The 18,837-nt window shown below is 36.9% G+C and overlaps 1 protein-coding gene across 1 annotated transcript in view; it reads right to left on the bottom strand.

Moving 5' to 3' along the window:
* Dg (Dystroglycan) overlaps positions 1–18,564 on the bottom strand; it is a 474,860-nt gene extending 456,296 nt beyond the window's left edge. The window contains exon 1 of the mRNA XM_069826023.1: positions 18,414–18,564. The gene's annotated coding sequence lies outside the window, so the exon portion shown is untranslated. The remainder of the gene's footprint in view (positions 1–18,413) is intronic.
* Between the last annotated feature and the right edge of the window lie 273 nt (positions 18,565–18,837).

Raw genomic sequence — 18,837 nt, 5'->3', positions numbered from 1 at the left:
AATATCTGCTTCCTAACAAGAACGAACTTGGATCTCCTGGATTTGTAATCGACGACTGTCATTTTATCTCTTTGGAAGTGTACCACAGATCTACCTGTGCACCCATATTTAAAGGACGCCCCACGCCCCTGGTGATGCTGATGACTCCGACACCCGCGTGGTCGTGTGAGCACAATATTAGGGGTTGTGCCGGGCGGCCACTTGACACGTGCTGCGGACATCTGAGACGTGTAATTGGCTGTGGCGACGTGCAGGTGTGCGGGACAGCTCATTACTATGACAACGAGCGGCGCGGCGCGGTCTCACAGGTGCGTCGCTCCGGCCGGATCTGGCGTCAGCGCCATTGTCTGTAGATTTGCTCCCGCAGACATCTCCAATACAGCGCCATCATGTTACAGAAGCATTCACGTTCATGGCACGGATGTTAGCTGATAGGTATAGTAAGTAGAACGTCGATTATCCGTCACCCTATTAACCGATTGGTGGGTTATCCAACTGTCTTTCTCTAGGTTTTTTTTTTTCCAGAAAAATACGTAGTACAGTATTTATATTAGTACGCATTTTTTCTACAGAGGTCATTACCAGTCTTTACCGTTACATAGTATGTAATAGGAATGCTACCATTACCGGTAGTAGAAACACTTACTTTTAGGAGGGGATGTTTTTCACAACTTGTAAAATAGTCGCTAACTTTTTTTCAAAGAAATGACTCCAAGAACTTCCACACAATTGAAAACTCGTGCATAAATTAATCACTCTGTGCCAAAAAAAAAAAAAAAAAAAAAAAAAAAAAAACAAACGTGTTAGCGGTTTGGGAAAGGAAAAATCATGGCTTATCTCGCATAAGCATATTTATTTATTTATTTATTTATTTATTTCTTTATTTCTTTATTATTTTGCTAATAATTGTAACATAAAATATAATATATACAGAAAAACTTTAGCTCGCCCCTGAAAGAGTAGAACTCGTGCTCAGGGGCGGATTCCTGAATTGAAATTAATAATTATACAATACAATTTGTCTTATGTTTACTGTGCAATTATAGTATATAAATTTAAATTTACAGTTTTTCAATTTTTATAAAATCCATACATAACTTTTTTAATTTAATACTAGAATTATTAGAATTGACAAGATTAGGATATTTAAATATAAATTTGTTATATATTCTTGTGCCTAAATTACTACTAAATTATTATGGGATTGGCAGTAGAAATGTGCGCGATTTAGTAAAATGAAACAAGAATAAAGTGTTACGTATTACTGTATTTCACTGTTTTTATGTTTTCATTAGTTATAACCAGTATATTATATAGTGTAGTGTGTAGTATGAAGACACCAGTGGTTGCAGTATAGTAGGAGTTTCAAATTACGAAATTATTATCCTCTTAATCCATGAAAATATTTTGTAGTGCGGATTATTCGATCTTTCCGATTAACCGTTCAGTCCATCCCCTTGATAACCACGGATAATAGAGGTTCTACTGTATAGGACTTTATTGAACAGCTTTTAGTTAAATAGAACTGGTGAGATAATAAAATAACAAGGATATAAGGTGAAATTTTGGCTAAAATGAGTGGTACTCATTGCTAGCGCTTTGTTCCATCAGAGCAGGATGTGAACCAGAAAGTTAATTTATTGGACATGAATAAACACAGTTCCGAAAACACAAACAAATTGGTATGAATAATTTCAAGCAAAAAATTGTTCCGGTGCCGGGTATACGTCACTGTAGATACGTTAACAGAAAACTACAATTCAAGTCACACAGAGTTTGTGTGCACTCAAAGTTGGGTTTCTGGCGCCTTGTCAGCTCACTTGAGTTGTGTGGATATAAAGGGAAAAATTGGGACGATGTCGTGTTGAGTTCCTGGGTAGCTCAGGCGGTAGAGCATTCCTGCGCTAAGCGGGATCGATACCCGGCTCCGGAACAATTTTCCTTGAAATTATTCAAGTCTGCTTCACAGGGAGCTATACCTGAAAGCCAGATTTGTATAAATTGGCCATTATTTGAGTGCACATGGGACGCAAAAGAACTATAACTGTTATGTTGATAAACTCTATGATAAACACATAGAGTAAATTGAACAAAACTATGTATGTAACACTGCTATTTAGCTCTGCTAACCTTGTCAAAGAGTCCTGTGTCGAGATGAGATCACTTCAATTCACTATTGTTCGATAGAGTCCTGAAATAAATTGCTGATTCAATTTATCACGTAAAATTCAAATTTGTAATTTAGTAATGTAGCAGGGATCTATTACTTTATAGGCTATACTTATTATTTGTTCTTCAATAAAAGAGATACTGTACTTAGTATAATTTACATATTAATGAGTGCCGCAAAATGGAGACTGCAAATAAAATCGTATTGTTCTAGTGTTGTTCTATATAGACACATGAAAACACATCCAAATGAAATTCTCAACACACAACTCAATTTCAGAACACATACACACACACACACACACACACACACACACACTCTCTCTCTCTCTTTGACTCCACATTACACTACACAAACACACCCTCACAGGAAACACAAACAAAATGCGCCAAGACCAGCACCAACCAGTTCTGAAGATGGCCCATAACAGGCTGAAACATGTTAACCAGGTACGGTAAAATTTAACACGAGAAAGACATACAGTATAATACATATTCCGTGTTTAATCAATATGTATATTTCATTTCAATTTATTAACTAGGTCCTATTCATACACTGCAATCATTTTTAATATTATTTTTCTCATGCAAAAATCTGCTTTCAAATGTGAAATAAATATCAAAATTATAGTTTATAAATAAGGCTCTAGAGTTGCGAAATACCGTCACGGTTAAGGCTTTGCGCTGCAAGTCGTAAGGTAGAGGATTCGATTCCCAATGAGGTCATGGATTTTCTCCATTTACCTAATCTTTCAAGTCGCACACTATGGTCCTGGGGTTCACTAAGTCTGTAACAGAAATCTGTACTAGGGATATTTCCATGAGAGCAAAGACGGCCTGTACTGACTACTGCTACTCAATGCAGTTTGTCTCGTGATTTGAAATCCTTGCCAGTTCTCTAACTCAAGAACCTCTCGGGGCTTCTAAGACTCTAGACATAATCCTTCCTCTAAGCATAATTGAACTTCTGTAACATTTAGTTACGCGTGAATGACTATCTACAGAATTTCCAGTGACCAGTAATCGTAAGAAACGATAGGGATTTATAACTCATGACCGATAATCCTCTGAAGAGGGGTCTCCATTATCTGAAACGTGTCGAAAGGTATATAAACTTGTATTAAATCCCTGTGCTAGCCCAGATTTAACCCAAGATCGTAACTTCCACTCAACGTCAAAACTGTGCGTCTTTATATGGTTAACTGATCTCAACCTGTGCCTAAAGAAGCAAATTTGATGGACTTTCCAGAATTGAGACTCGACGAAATATTTCGATAAACCACAAGACAGAGATAAAGGGTGGCCAAAACAAAACCAGAAAATAACCATCGTCCTACAATGAAGTAATAAACTCAAAAATAATTGGCGCATAGACAAAATAAGTGCAGTGGGAAAACAAACCACTGTACGCAAATAGACTACTGACCAAATTTCACGAGAGGATCCCTGCGATGGTAGTATAGTCCTTGCGGGGTAAGAGGAGAGAGGAAGCCAGTAACTCAGCGTTCTTGAAGGAGCAGGTGGATGGGAGTGATGTCATTGGACGGTTGGGAACAACAAGAGTGGGTCAATGGCCGGCCAGTTCCCTGTTGGGGGTAGCTTATAAGAGTGGGGAGAAAAACTCGCGTTCCTTGCTCGGATCTTCTCGTGAAATGCGGACAGTATTATGTCGGTTACTTAACAACGCTATATCAACTATTAGGTTGAATAATTTCAAGGGAAAAATTGTACTTTCAAATACTGTGTCCCAATTTGTATTTGAGAGTGTGCATAAATATTCATTCTGAAAAGTTTCATAATGACCTAATTCATTAACACATACTCTTTATGTGGTAAATGAAACATTAATGGATTTGGAACTAAATTAAAACCAACAAATTCCAAAAGGAATTCCAGTGCCATGCATCCTATAATTGTGTAGTGGAGCCAACTTATGAAGTTCTAATTAAAAAACACTTTTGAGATAATTTCATTAATTCATATACACGTACATTTTATTTGCCTATCAAAAATACGCAGTAGCTGAATTGAAGCATAAATATTGTATGGCAGCTACTTTTCGAATCCCTCCTATAGTATCGAAGTAGTTCCTTATCAAAATTCGCGTGTTCCACTGTATATGTTTACATAATTGAAGACCTCCCCGAAGTAAGGGTGTAACTAACAGTTCTATAATACACGTTTCAGAGGAAGGAAAAATAATTTCAGGAGCATATTTCTTTAGACCTATATTTACTAGCACAACATTTGCCTAATCAAGGATTCATGTTTATTTAGCTATTGCATGTAACAATTTATTGTTATAAATGAATGCTTCAAAATTACTTCTTCCACCTGAGTCACATATTTTATTAATTTCATGTTACATCCTTTTTCCGGGGAGGACTTCAAATATGGACAAGCCGAGGCGTATTCAAAAATTTAATGTCGAGCCGAGAAATAATAATACAAAGTAGTTTTTCAACACAGTGGCAATAAATTTTCACCAACAGAATTTTTACCATAACTTATCTATAGATGACGACTTCTAAACTCTTACTGGAACTAATGCATCTGCACAGAAACAAACTTGAACGAATCAGATTCGTTTGTGTTATGTCAGACGAGATAAATGTTGAGAATCCTGATGCTAAAATAATAGTCTATATTTACTTACTGACTTTTAAGGAACCCGGAGGTTCATTGCCGCCCTCACATAAGCCCCCCCATTGGTCCCTATCCTAAGCAAGATTAATCCAGTCTCTATCATCATATCCCACCTCCCTCAAATCCATTTTAATATCTTCCCAACTACGTCTCGGCCTCCCTAAAGGTCTTTTTCCCTCTGATCTCCCAACTAACACTCTATATGCTTTTCTGGATTCGCCCATACGTGCTACATGCCCTGCCCATCTCAAACCTCTGGATATAATGTCCCTAATTATGTCAGGTGAAGAATACAATGCGTGCAGTTCTGTGTTATGTAACTTTCTCCTTTCTCCCGTAACTTCATCCCTCTTAGCCCCAAATATTTTCCTAAGAACCTTATTCTCAAACACCCTTAACCTATGTTCCTCTCTCAAAGTGAGAGTCCAAGTTTCACAACCATAAAGAACAACCGGTAATATAACTGTTTTATAAATTCTAACTTTCAGATGCCTTGACAGCAGACTGGATGAAAAAAAAGCTTCTGAACCGAATAATAACACGCATTTCCATTATTTATTCTGTGTTTAATTTCCTCCCGAGTATCATTTATATTTGTTACTGTTGCTCCCAGGTATTTGAATTTTTCCACCTCTTCAAAAGATAAATTTCCAATTTTTATATTTCGATTTCGTACAATATTCTCATCACGAGATAAAATCATATACTTTGTCTTTTCGGGATTTACTTCCAAACCTATCTCTTTACTTGCTTCAAGTAAAATTTCCGTGTTTTCCCAAATCGTTTGTGGATTTTCTCCTAACATATTCACGTCATTCGCATAGACAAGCAGCTGATGTAACCCGTTCAATTCCAAACCCTCTCTATTATCCTGGACTTTCCTAATTGCATACTCCAGAGCAAAGTTAAAAAGTAAAGGTGATAGTGCATCTCCTTGCTTTAGTCCACAGTGAATTTGAAATGCATCTGGCAGAAATTGACCTATACGGACTCTGCTGTACGTTTCACCGAGACACATTTTAATTAATTGAACTAGTTTCTTGGGAATACCAAATTCAATAAGAATATCATATACAATTTCTCTCTTAACCGAGTCATATGCCTTAATGTCTTGCTCTAATGGTTTTAAATGTCACAAGACTTTGCAGAATTTAATAACAGTGTTGAGTTGACAAATTCACAGGAAGAAGGCTCCCGGACATGAAACAATAGCAAACAGCACGGGTAGTTCTAAAGAACTGATATACATGAGCGAGACTTTAGCTTGCAGTGAAATGGCAGATAGACCTATAGATAGGGTTAAATTTTCTGTTCACCAGCATTTTGATATTAGCTTAATTTATACAGAGGCGAGATGTGTTACGAGGACAGCGACTCAACTCCAACAAAAAACGTTTCACGCTGCGTTGGCATCCTGCATTTTCAAAGTTTGTCTCTGTCGTCTAAATATTAAACTCAAGTTGATAACGGTTATTTGACCAATGCCTATTACTTATCATATCAAGACGATATTATATCAAATTAAAATAAAACTTCCATGGATTGTGCTGATACCATTATAGTCCAGTAGTGTCAGAGTTGTAAGCTCCAAAACTGGTTGTGGAGCTGGAGACTGCAGTCGGAGCGTGAGCTCCGTTGTTTACGTTCTCCGCTTGGGTCTGTTCAACAGTGTATCCTGAACATTAGATGCAGCAGTATGCGGCATTCGCTTGATTTGTTTTTAAATCTTTCTCTTAATGAAAGTATGAACTTACATAAGGAAGGAAAAGAGCTAAGCTTAAAAAACGGAGTCAAACAGAACTGCAGTGTTAAGCTAATAAATTTTCAGGTGTTCATATATCAGTAATAATAATAATAATAATAATAATAATAATAATAATAATAATAATAATAAATATTTAACCAGTATTCAGAGTTTTAATAGTAAACATTTGGTTAGGAACAAATAAAACAAATTAACTTCTTAAATCCTATTTTTATTATAATTTATAAAACCTGAAATATTGTTCTATTAATTCTTACAAACAACTATCATTGTTCATTCACTTTCCAATAACTGTACGCTTACTGCTTGAAACCTGACATTTTCTATTGTCCACTAATATTTTTATGTTAGCTGAGATGCTATTTGCCAAACAAATTCGAAGGCTCTTTTTCACATTGATATCAGAAAGCCTTTCTTTATTCTTGTTTTCTAACGGTTTCAACACGGAAAACATAAGTGCTACCAAACATACAAATAAGTTCAGCGGCGTTCTTACGTAAGTCCTGAAAATGTTTTTTATGAAGGTCTTTATAGAATTGCACCATATCAATAGCATTTGTCTCCAGTATTTCACAAAGCCGACGATGTCTTTTAAGTTTAATGAGTTCCAACTGTACAGCAGTGTCGCACACAGTTTTGATATCTATAGAGAGTGGAGTTTCGAATATAGCTAATTCAGTGTCAAGGCTACTAATTTGCTAAATTCGTGAAGAAGATCAGATAATACTGTAATATAGTATTCTCCAGTGAAAAGAGTTTAAATACATTGCATTCATCTTCATCACTTTGCAATTTCATACGCTTTACCAGATCAGCACGTTCTTCACCTTCTATATTTTTGTAATCATTTTGATGCTTTCTCTCGTAATGACGTTTCACATTGAATCTTTTCAATGACAGAAACTGTTTACAAAATTAGACACTGTACATTATTCCTCACTTTTGTGAAGAAAAACACGTTCTCCCAGCTTGAGTCAAAGAAGGAACTACAACTTGAGCTCGATTCTTCCAACGCTCCTGCTGTAGACGCAGCAATGCTTTGAACTTTATCATGTCTGTGGAAACACCGGAGCACGCAAGGAGTCACAGTGGAGCGCTCCGTTCCGTTTAGTCTCTGTCTGACAACGTTGCATTATACAGTATTGAGTTCAATAATTATGTCGTCTCTGAACTGTACAGCCGTTCGGTTGCATCCAAAAATCGTAATAGATGATTAAAAACATTTTAATTTTTATATGTATGCCATGCTTTTAACCGAAATTACATGAATGCACATATCGACATACAAAAAGTATGAAAACAAAAGCTGGGCCGTTGATGTTGAAATAATCCTGATCTGATACATTGTAGCCCAAACATGTAGGCCTATTTAATCATATTAGTTTATTATCCTAACCTTTTTAATGCAAAACAGAAGTAAAATCAAATGATCCCAAAACAGTACAAAAGAGAGGGGGAAGCGATGTTCGCTGTTTTGAAACAGTAATGCCATCACCATAATTCTACCGCGAGGGTATGCATCACGTGCGACAATAATGAGCAGGGAGCGGCAGGCAGTTGTTTGTGTGTACAAACCAGGAGTTGGCAACACAAATCTCCCTACGATAACAAAGCATGGCTTCGTTTATCTCAGCCCGCGAATAATTATCATTTTGCTCTCCTCATATCGGCGTATGCTCCATGCACAACCACAGAGTTAAAATTTTTTGCCCCGCCGTAGGGGCTATAGGCTTCTTTTATCATAATTAAAACAATACAGCTCGGTGAGGTCAAATTTAATTTAATATGCCATAGGGGTAGACCATTCTGCCTATGGGTTAAGAGATAAGTACTGCAAGATTGAAAACTCCAAGCTTTTTAATGGATATGCATTTTTTTACAATGATATAAAACAAATTTTAAATTAACCCCCATGGTGGCTGCGTTGTCTAGACCATCAGCATATCACGCAGGTTATTCGGGTTTGAATCCCGATTAGAACTGGAATTTTTCATTGAAAAATCCGTAGTGACTGTTGTAGAGAACAAAGTTGCAGTTTTCCTATGTTATGCAATAATTTAATTTCATTATCAATCCATAGCATTCCCTGATCACCGGCTGGTGACGCAGGAGGAGCGGACAGGTCTAGGGACAAGCGGAATTAAGGCTGGTTCACAATAAACCGGAAACGAGAATCGGAACGAAAACGAAAACGGTAAAATTGTTAAAATGTGTACATTTAAATGTGAGCATTCAAAATTAACGAAAAGCTTGCCGGAGCCCGGGATCGGGAACGGAGAGTTGGCCAAGTTTCAACTTTGGCGTTCACGTTTCCGATCACAGCCCACTAGATTCATTCTATTGCTATCTAAAAGCTATTTTGTCGTCGTATATTTTGTAGCAAGAAGACCGTGACATAACCTATGCATTATTTTGTTCTGTGCTATGCATCATGGAGCAAGTTTTATTTGATGAGATTCTAATTTTGAGTGTTGAGGAAAATCCTCACGTTTACGATAAGCGGCGCGCCTCGTATAAAGATGAGAAAATGAAGGAGAATACGTGGCTTTCAATAGCTGCATCTTTGAACACCGATCGTAAGTGAATCATATTTTATTACTGTATTGGTTGTATTACACACTACATATTCATGCTTCAATTCAATAACTACTGTTGTGTTCATTTTTGTTCTATTACAAATGTTTCTTCTCCAATTATTTTACGTTATGGTAGACTTAAAACAGGTTGTTATAATAAAGATGCATGGGCATATTTATAGTACTAATGAAATGTTTCAGTTGAAATTTCGAAGTTGGTTAACCTATGTTTATGTTGGCTGCCTTGTACTCATGAGAGAATGCCATTGGTCAATTATACACAAATAACAACAGAATGCGTAATATCAACTTTACATATCGTTATTGACATGCATATGCATAGTCTACGTTCTCAGTTTATTGTGAATAAAAAATTTTCATATTCACGTCCTCTGCTTCTCGTTTTCATTATGTTCTCGTTCCCGGTTTATTGTGAACCAGCCTTTATGGTCATTCGTTATCACGTAATACCAAATGCTTGCGTGCGCAGTAGTATAGAGGATGCTTCACGAGGATTTACAGTCCTTTACGTAGCTTATTTCTGAAGACATTTTGAGCAAAAAATGTCATATAAACATAGTTCCTATTCTCAATATTTTCAGAGTTACACTAATTTAAAGTTGTTTGTAAAATACGGTTGTTTCTTTAGTTTGAATGTAAAAGAATAATACAAATAGAAAATGAACCATTCAGAAGTATCATTTCTTTAATTGGCAAGTATTATGAAGCTAAAAATGTGCTGTGAACTCCTTAGTTGCTTCGTACAGACACCTTTTTCTATTTTTAACTAGAAAATTACATTATTCTTACGCGCTATCACAACAGTTATTATTACAAATCACACCACTTCCACCGACTTAATTATTTGTAGTTCAATTTTGCATCCTAATTTACAGTCTTGGAGAGTTTACAACACATTTTAAAAAATGTCGCCGTCCGCTTGAGTAGGCCTACACTTGGCTGCACGCTTGTGAACGGCACTCGTCGCTACGTAACTGCATACGGCTATCTTTGATTTCCGTTGCGCTCGAGCTGGCTGCTGACTGCACGCTGACCAAGATCACGCGTTCACAGCAATGCGTTCCAATAACGAAACGTAACTCTGTAAATATAGTGAATAGGACCCATGCTTATATGACATTTTTTGCTCAGAATGTCTTCGGAAATAAGCTCCGTAAAGGACGGTAAATCCTCGTGAATCACCCTGTATAGTAAGAACCAAGGTGGGGGTAAGTGAGCTCGCAAACTACAGGTAGAAGCGTAGCGAAGGAGGGAAGCTTCTCAGTCCACTTTCTCCCCCTGACGCACAAGTAGGTTTCACGAGATAACGAAAGCTTCAAATGTGGAATACTCAGTCCGTATCAATGGTCAATTAACAGACTCAATGTCAGTAAATAGCGGTATTTGGACGATTCCCCAAGTCCGTCCCTGATGTGAACAGCCCATGAAGGGCCAAGGTCGATCACCTGATTGCTGGTCTCATATGTCAGCATCTCACATATCACCCAGCCAGAACGGAGGTACCGTGTGATAAGTACGATGATGCCCCAGCGTTATAGCTTATAGCTCATTCCGAAACTGGATTTCGCTATTACTTTGTTTCCCCAATAAATAGACATTTACATCATTCCGTCAACTCTCCGATTCGTTCTTATTCCACACAATATGCTTTCTCCGATCACCGGCTGGCGAAGCAAGGAGGGGGCTGGTCTACGGGCGATAGTATTTTCAATACTATGAATTTTTCACAGCAGACCGGTTCGCTGCGTAACAGGCCAAGGGTCTGTCCACTCAGTCGCATAAGGACTCCAAGTTATGTAGTTAGTAACACATTTAACACAACTTCATGTTAATTAAAATCCCCTGTTTGTGTGGGTATTTAGTCGATAATGAGCAAATTATATATACTGGTACTTAAAAATCAGTTTATATTGGCTTTCAAGTTATTTCTGATGTTATGTAGTTAGTTAATGGCAAATTAAATATTTGTTTATTTGTTTGTTCACTGAAATTGTATTTTAAGCTATTTCTGAAGTATTTCAATTAATAATTGCTTGTATATAGAATGTTCCAGAAACACCATCCACTTTATTATAACAGGTAAACTAAATCACGCTACCAGGATGGATAAACTTGCTGGTTTAACGACTTTTAACACTAGACTAATATACTGAATAGGCCTACTTGCTTCAGTTACTTCATAGAGATAGGCATCCATTAATATCGGAACATATGGTGACGAAAATATTGCAATAAACAAAGGGAAATAAACCTTAACTGTATATATAACTTTCATCATCCCTGATACTCCTTCAGAATTCATCCAAGATGACATGTGGGCAATGTGATTATGCTACAGTGTAACTTAAAGAAATAGATGGCGTTTCTGGGACACGCTGTAAGTTCTTATATGAGTGGAATGAAATAAAAGTATATACGTAGATATAATGATATATAAATATAATGTATAAATGAATGTAATTAACACAAGAAACTTATAGGACGATAAAGTGTGACAGAAACATTATTCTATGCATTAAAACATATCCACGGACTGAATTCTATGATATACTATCCACATGTGCTTATAAAGCAGATGAAACAAAAACGACGAGGAGGCCAATGGCGACCGCATGTGTACGATTTTTTAAAATCAGAAGAAGAATGTTATTTTTAAAAACAAAGTCTTACACTGCATTACTTATCAAGTTCTAAATCCATCGAGTTGCGAGAGACTCCTAGCGATCTCTTAAGGGAATATACCCAGAGGATTTTTTTTTTTTGCGCCCATCCCCTCCTGACACATATTGTTTGTCCGAAGACAGGTCTGAACCCTACAAGTGATACTAACAAGGCACCAATTATGAGGCAACTAAGCCAGAAGATATTCGGTTAGGGTCACCAGTTTCTTTCCCCCTCCATTGCATACATCGCCGACCAGCTACATATTACAGTAATCAGACTTACCGGTTATGTAACTAAATCTAACTTAAATCTAAGGCCAAAACTTAGGCCATATAGGCCTATGTATGTATAGCTAGCGCAAGGAACGGTTACCGAAAAGCAATGGTGGCGTTGCTGTCTGTTTTTACGTGTATATGTAGGCACGCCGAAGGGTGAGAGATGCGGGCCGATGGACGTACTGTCTCTTCCAAGAAGATTAAAAAATTAGGACATCGCTGTGGAAATAAAGAACGTAGCAAGAGAAAAATTCGAAGCTAATTAAACGCGCAACATATGTTTACGAATGAAATAATAATACCGTGCGATACAAGACATGTATTCACATGCAATGGAACAAACTGAAATCTTAATGTAACTATCACAACGCAAGACTGATTCTATCGATGTCATTTCTCTTCCGACTGTACTCTTGAATATCATTTAAGCTATCTCGTGACCTTTCCTGTCGCGCGCTCTTCCTTATCGCATTGTTGCATTCGCATTCCTTCCGTCGGTATTCCCTGCTTGCGAGATCTGTATGTATGTATGTATGTATGTATGTACGCACGCTACAATTGAGTACACACCCGGTGGCAGTGATATATAATAGGCCTATACAATAACATGACAATAATTACAGTAATAAAATTACAATAATTACAGCAATAAAAATTAAATAAAACAAACGTAAATTTAATTCCAACTATAAATAAATAATTGCAACAAACCTAGCACTATAAATAAAGACTATGCTATAATAACGCCTTCTGCATATAAGCAAAAGTAAACCTAACTTACAAGTATTTCTATTAAACTCAACTATTATCAACTTAAGGTAATTACGAGTCACGTTAATTAATTAAATATCAACTTAATTAATTACACAACACAACTTTGATAATTACACTGCACCTACAGTTAAATTCTCAGTTTAATCTTCTCAATCTTTCCTTAAATGCATTGATTTTGAGAGGACCACCCTGAAAGATTGCCGCAGGTAAGCTGTTCCAATCTACTCAAGGAATAAAAACCTATCAAAGAAAAATTTTGCTGGCAGAATAGGAACTCGGACCAGTGACTTTCTGTTTATCAGTAGACAGAGTTGCTACTACTAGACGAGTGACTGGCAGCATTAGGTCTAGGAAATACATCAATTTCTGTTCTTAAACAGACTATAAATAAAGCAGCGTGCTTGTTTCATTTCACTAGTTTTCAATCTGACGTTCCCACGTCAACAAACCAATCCAACCCACCTCTCGTCGGTCTTATCGTGAAGACACGTTACGTTACTTTACGTAATTTATTTTTATTTCAAGAGTCGATGGAAAGATAAGTACGAAGGCCTGACAGAACTAACGAGAACCAGACGCGGGGCATACAACAGCAAAATAAATATTCTTTGCTGCCAGTGATAACTTGCTAAGCCTTCCTTGAAGTCACCAGAAAAAATTAAAACTGTTAAGAATCATGCAATAAGATTACTACAAACCGGGAGTACGGGTACCCCTTACGTGAAGACTTTATGCGGTACATAAAATTTAAAATAAGCACATACATTATTAATTTTACTACAGAAAAATGTATTAAACATTTGTTTAAAAAATCAGAAAGCTTACCCAACTGAATTGTTGTTTAAACATTTCAAAGTTTTCAACAATAAACAAATGTATTATTTTATTTTATTAAAACATTTTCATAGAAATTTTAATAACTTTGAAAGGTATATACATAAATATAGAACTAAAAATATGAATTCTCTGCGTTTGTCTGAACCAAAATGTAAAACCAATGCAGCTTTTTATCATAACATGAGTCAAGATCCCAGATTATTAAACAAATTTTATTCCAATGATATTTAAACCACGAATCCTCTCCAAATTAATAAAAAAAAAATAAAACAATTTGTATTGGATTTATAGTTTGTGTTTAAACATATTAAACATATTTAATCTGTATTCACTCTCAATTTTAATTTTATTTTTTTCTGTATTGGAATCCCCTCCTGAGCACGAATCTTACTCATTCAGGAGTGGGCTAGTTTATCTTTCATTGTATTTATTAATCTGTATTCATTTCAAACTTACTAGCAATAAAAAATAAACATTTTATGAATGATCACAGCTAATGATTGGATTACAAATCCGTTTTCCACCACAGTCGTCAGCACTTCTGAACTTCACTTAAAATTGAAAGTAAGTCTGCTAGAAATGTTCGTTAATAGTGCACTGAAAATAAAATCCGAAAACTTGTCAAAATGTGACTTTTGGCAACGCTCACAAAGAGTATATGAAACTGTGATACTACCATTTCACACATTCTGCCATTCTCCTCTACTTACTGTGCGACAATCCTGACAGTCGCCGGAGATGTCCGCCTGGGTCAGGCGAGTCCATTTAGTTACGCCAAGGGGTGTTTGGGTTAGTCACTTGCTTCCCTTCGGAGCGATCGGATGTGATGCGTGCGGTATAGCGGTATGTTTCTAGTACAGTTAAGTTTTACTGCATTCCTTTACCGACCGCTCGCCCTTATCTATACTCCGGAGCTCTCCCCCACTATTCCTATTACTTACCCTCTTTCGCGTCGCTGAGCTGTCAGAACTAAATAATCTGTGTGTATTTGTGCGAGCAGAGTTTCTCTGCATTGAGAACAATCAAAACGAAACACAGAAATCGCTTGAATCCAGAATCATCTCTGATATTCGCACTCACGAAGATTCGACCAAGAATCGAGGAGCTGGCTTGCAGAAAACATCAGGCATCTTATTAACAGGACAGAACACCTTAAGCTAATAATATTTAATAAGATAGCTTTTTTTCCTACGATCTGTAATGCTGTCCCTTTAACTATTTAACAGCATGATTATCTCTTTGGCAGTTTAAAAGTAGGTGGTGTAATAATTTATAATTGAGTTTGATTAAGTTTAGGTATAGTTATGACTTGTGTATAATTTGAGTTAGCAGCTTTGGGGATACTACAAGTTTGAGTGGAAAAGTCTCTCTAGGGATACGGGGAGAAAATAAGGTTAGATATCACTAGTCTATGCTACAGAACACAAGTTCAGTGCTTCACTCTTATAGTTCAAGTTCTTTCCTTAAAATACATTTTATACTGGTAGTAGACTACATACCAATGGACCTTCATCACTATTTTTAACACTTTCTGTACAAACTATTACGTCATGCGTCAATGTAATTCTTCAGAATAAGTAATCGAATTCATAAAGCTCTGTACTATTTTTATAAACCAACATATTCGACAGAAAGACGCGATAATTTCACTGTTATCCCTAAGTCCAGCAGGTATACATTAACTCTCGTAATGTAATTTAGTATGTGCATTAATTTGAAATATATTAATTATAATAAACTTCACATTCGTATTCTCCTTCGATTACCACAATCGAGGAAAACTTTAGTGTATGGTTAGCTCACTAAAAACCATTTATCTTAAAAGAGCAGGTTTGTCTGTGTTTGTCCAACGCGCATCATCACGCTTACGAGAAGACACTTTTCACTGCCAACAATTTATTTTATGTACAGTATTGGCATAAAAAAAAAAAAAAAAAAAAAGCAGGACCGACCCTTGTAGCTGATTTCAGAGCCTTGTTCACTCAGAGCACGATAGACTGGTAACTAAGACTTTCGTGGTTCGAATCCTGCCTGGGAAGGAAACTTCTTTTTGTTCCTTATTCAAATTTATTCCCAATACTTTTCGATTGCAGCGATATTTTAGTACTTAATTAACTTATTATTCTCAGAACATGAATTTTACTAGCAATCGAAAAGTATTGGGCATAAATTTGAATAAGGAACAAAAAAAAAAGTGACCTTTCCAGGCAGGATTCGAACCACGAAAGTCTTAGTTACCAGTCTATCGTGCTCTGGAGTGAACAAGGCTCTGAAATCAGCTACAAGGGTCGGTCCGGTTTTTTTTGCCACTACTGTACAAAAGGTAGAAGTGGTACGGGTAGAGGTGACGGAAGGAAACCTTAACCGAAGTTTATCCCCTTCATCATTAATGTCATCACCATAGTCTTCATTATCACAAGGCTGTAATTTATTATCACAATGACTATTAGCACTATAGCGCATCACCATTATCTTCAGTACCACCAGAATTTACAATTCTCTTTTTAAGCATTCGATCACCAATATCGCATTACACACAAACAAAAGACATTCTCTATTCATCACTACAATAATATTATTGGACTTATAGCTACCTGATTTTACTATTGTGCCCAATGTTACCATTCGATCTCCACTGTTGTAAAATTATACATCAAAGCTAGTGTAATTCCCCAATACAGTATAGCTGACATGAAGCTAGGTCAACTTTTACAATTATAATCAGTAAACATTAAAAAAACTAACATACACAATTTGTGATCATCAAAAATCGAACACAGGTGTTTTAAATTTTAGCTATACCCTTCATCGTTGGTTGGATATCTGTGATGTGCACAATATTTGCACAACAGTTGAAAAAAGTATACTTCGATCTCGCTACGTACCTAAGTACGGAGGAAAAAAAAAGACTTAAATAATTGAAAATAACCTTAAAATTGTAGCACACCACTCTACAGCCACGATGTATTCACTGCGAAAGCTACAAACCCACACAACCCAAATACCTTCGTTTCTTATACATCCGACCGAAATTTCCAGACATTTTCATACAAACACATCAGTCAACACGTATCCCAGTTATACTGCACTACGCGGGAGAGCATACCTTTTTTCGGTCCATGGTAAGTCTATTTGTGTCTGTATACCAAGAAGCGTATATGCAAAGCATACCAAAAGCCTGAATAAACTAAACCTACTTGCCACTGATCCCCGACTTTACGAAAACTAGTTTAATTTAGCTTTCCAAATAAATGTATATATTTGTAAAGTTACAGGTGCCATCCTTCAGTTTCGTTTCAGCATAAAATAACGCAATACAATTCAGACGTCAGTCCCGAGTGTGATGCGTGGGGAGATCGAAGATTCATTCAATAATAATAAAAATGATGAAGTATAAAGATGAACGGGGGAATAAAAAAATCAATAAAAATAGGTAAAAGCTTACGATGGAGAATGTAATGAAAGTGGTTACTAAGAGAAATAATGACAATAAGAAAATTAGTATATAGATACTAAATAAGAATGACAGGAAGTAATAGGCAAATTGTAATAAAGTAGAAAGTATAAAATAATATTAGAAAAAAAAAAGATTGAAGCGTAGAATGTAGATAAGGTTTAGAGGTTATGGGGTATGAGTATAGAATCTGAGATGATAGTAGGGTTAAAGTTGAGGAACTATAAGGGAAGAGGATATAGCCTACATGTAAGAGGAGAAATACAAATGAAATGTTAAAATAATAGTAATGTAAATAAATGTGGTGATGGCACCATATACAAAAATGTGAGGGCCATTACTACATGTAGATATATGTAACTGCTGTTGACAAATATTCATTCATTCATTCATAGTGCTCTGCCCAAGGGCAGGTCTTTCACTACAAACCCAGCATTCTCCAGTCTTTCCTATTTTCTGCCTTCCTCTTTGTCTCCGCATATGATCCATATATCTTAAAAAATCAATAATAATAACAATAATAATAATAATAATAATAATAATAATAATAATAATAATAATGAAACACACACAATTTTCCATCGACAAAAATCGAACCGTCCACACCTGTGGAGTAACGGTCAGCGCGTCTGGCCGCGAAACCAGGTGGCCCGGGTTCGAATCCCGGTTGGGGCAAGTTACCTGCTTGAGGTTTTTTCCGGGATTTTCCCTCAACCCAATATGAGCAAATGCTGGGTAACTTTGTTGCTGGACCCCGGACTCATGTCACAAGCATTATCACCTTCATTTCATTCAGACGCTAAATAACCTAGATGTTGATACAGAGTCGTAAAATAACCCAATAAAATTAAAAAAAAATTGAACCCAGGTGCACAAATTTTGGCCACACTCCCTATCGCTGTACGGACATCTGTAATGTACACAAAATAGCCAAAACAGTTGAAAAAGGACTATGTTCATGTGGAAGACTCCACATTGTGTCGTAGAACTGACGAAGAAAAGCGTATCCCTTGACGTTGTTTTTGACCTTGTACGGTTATTTATATGGCAGGGTTGTCAAATGTTCACTTCAACCCCTCCCCCCAAAAAGCCTTCCGACAAGCAAGTAGTTAGATGGTATGAAGCGTGTTTTAAGATTAATAAGTTTCTACACACCCCAGAGTTATAAACCTTAAAAACAATCTTGTGTAACATTTAACAACGGCATGATATACGATTGCAGGTTCCGCTACCTTGAATTCTGGAACAGAAGCCACTGTGCCACCCGCCGCACCGGTCCCTGCGCACTCACCGCACTTCCACCGAGCAAGGCAAACGTGTTGCCTCCAAGACAGCACTCACTACAGTGAGCAGAAGCCTGCATGAACTGACTGGCAGCGCAGCGAGCGCGAGCGAACAGCTGAGTGTTCCTCCACGACAACGCATCAGCGCATAGCGCTCCGTCTCTCTCTCTCTCTCTCTCTGCCTCACTCCTCTCTCGTTAGCCGAGTTCTTTACCACCCGGCTAGACAACTAAACACAAACTGTACTGCCAGGTCCTCAGAGTATAATGCATTTTATCACTGTGTATCATTTCACTTAAAAGGCCGGCAGCATACTGCATCGGACATTCTGTCTCAAACAGGATGATTTTGCCTCGGACCGTTCGATGTAATG

This window comes from Periplaneta americana, chromosome 5 (genome assembly GCF_040183065.1).
Source record: "Periplaneta americana isolate PAMFEO1 chromosome 5, P.americana_PAMFEO1_priV1, whole genome shotgun sequence".
In the NCBI taxonomy this organism is placed as follows: domain Eukaryota; kingdom Metazoa; phylum Arthropoda; class Insecta; order Blattodea; family Blattidae; genus Periplaneta; species Periplaneta americana.
This window is presented reverse-complemented; position numbering and strand designations above follow the sequence as displayed.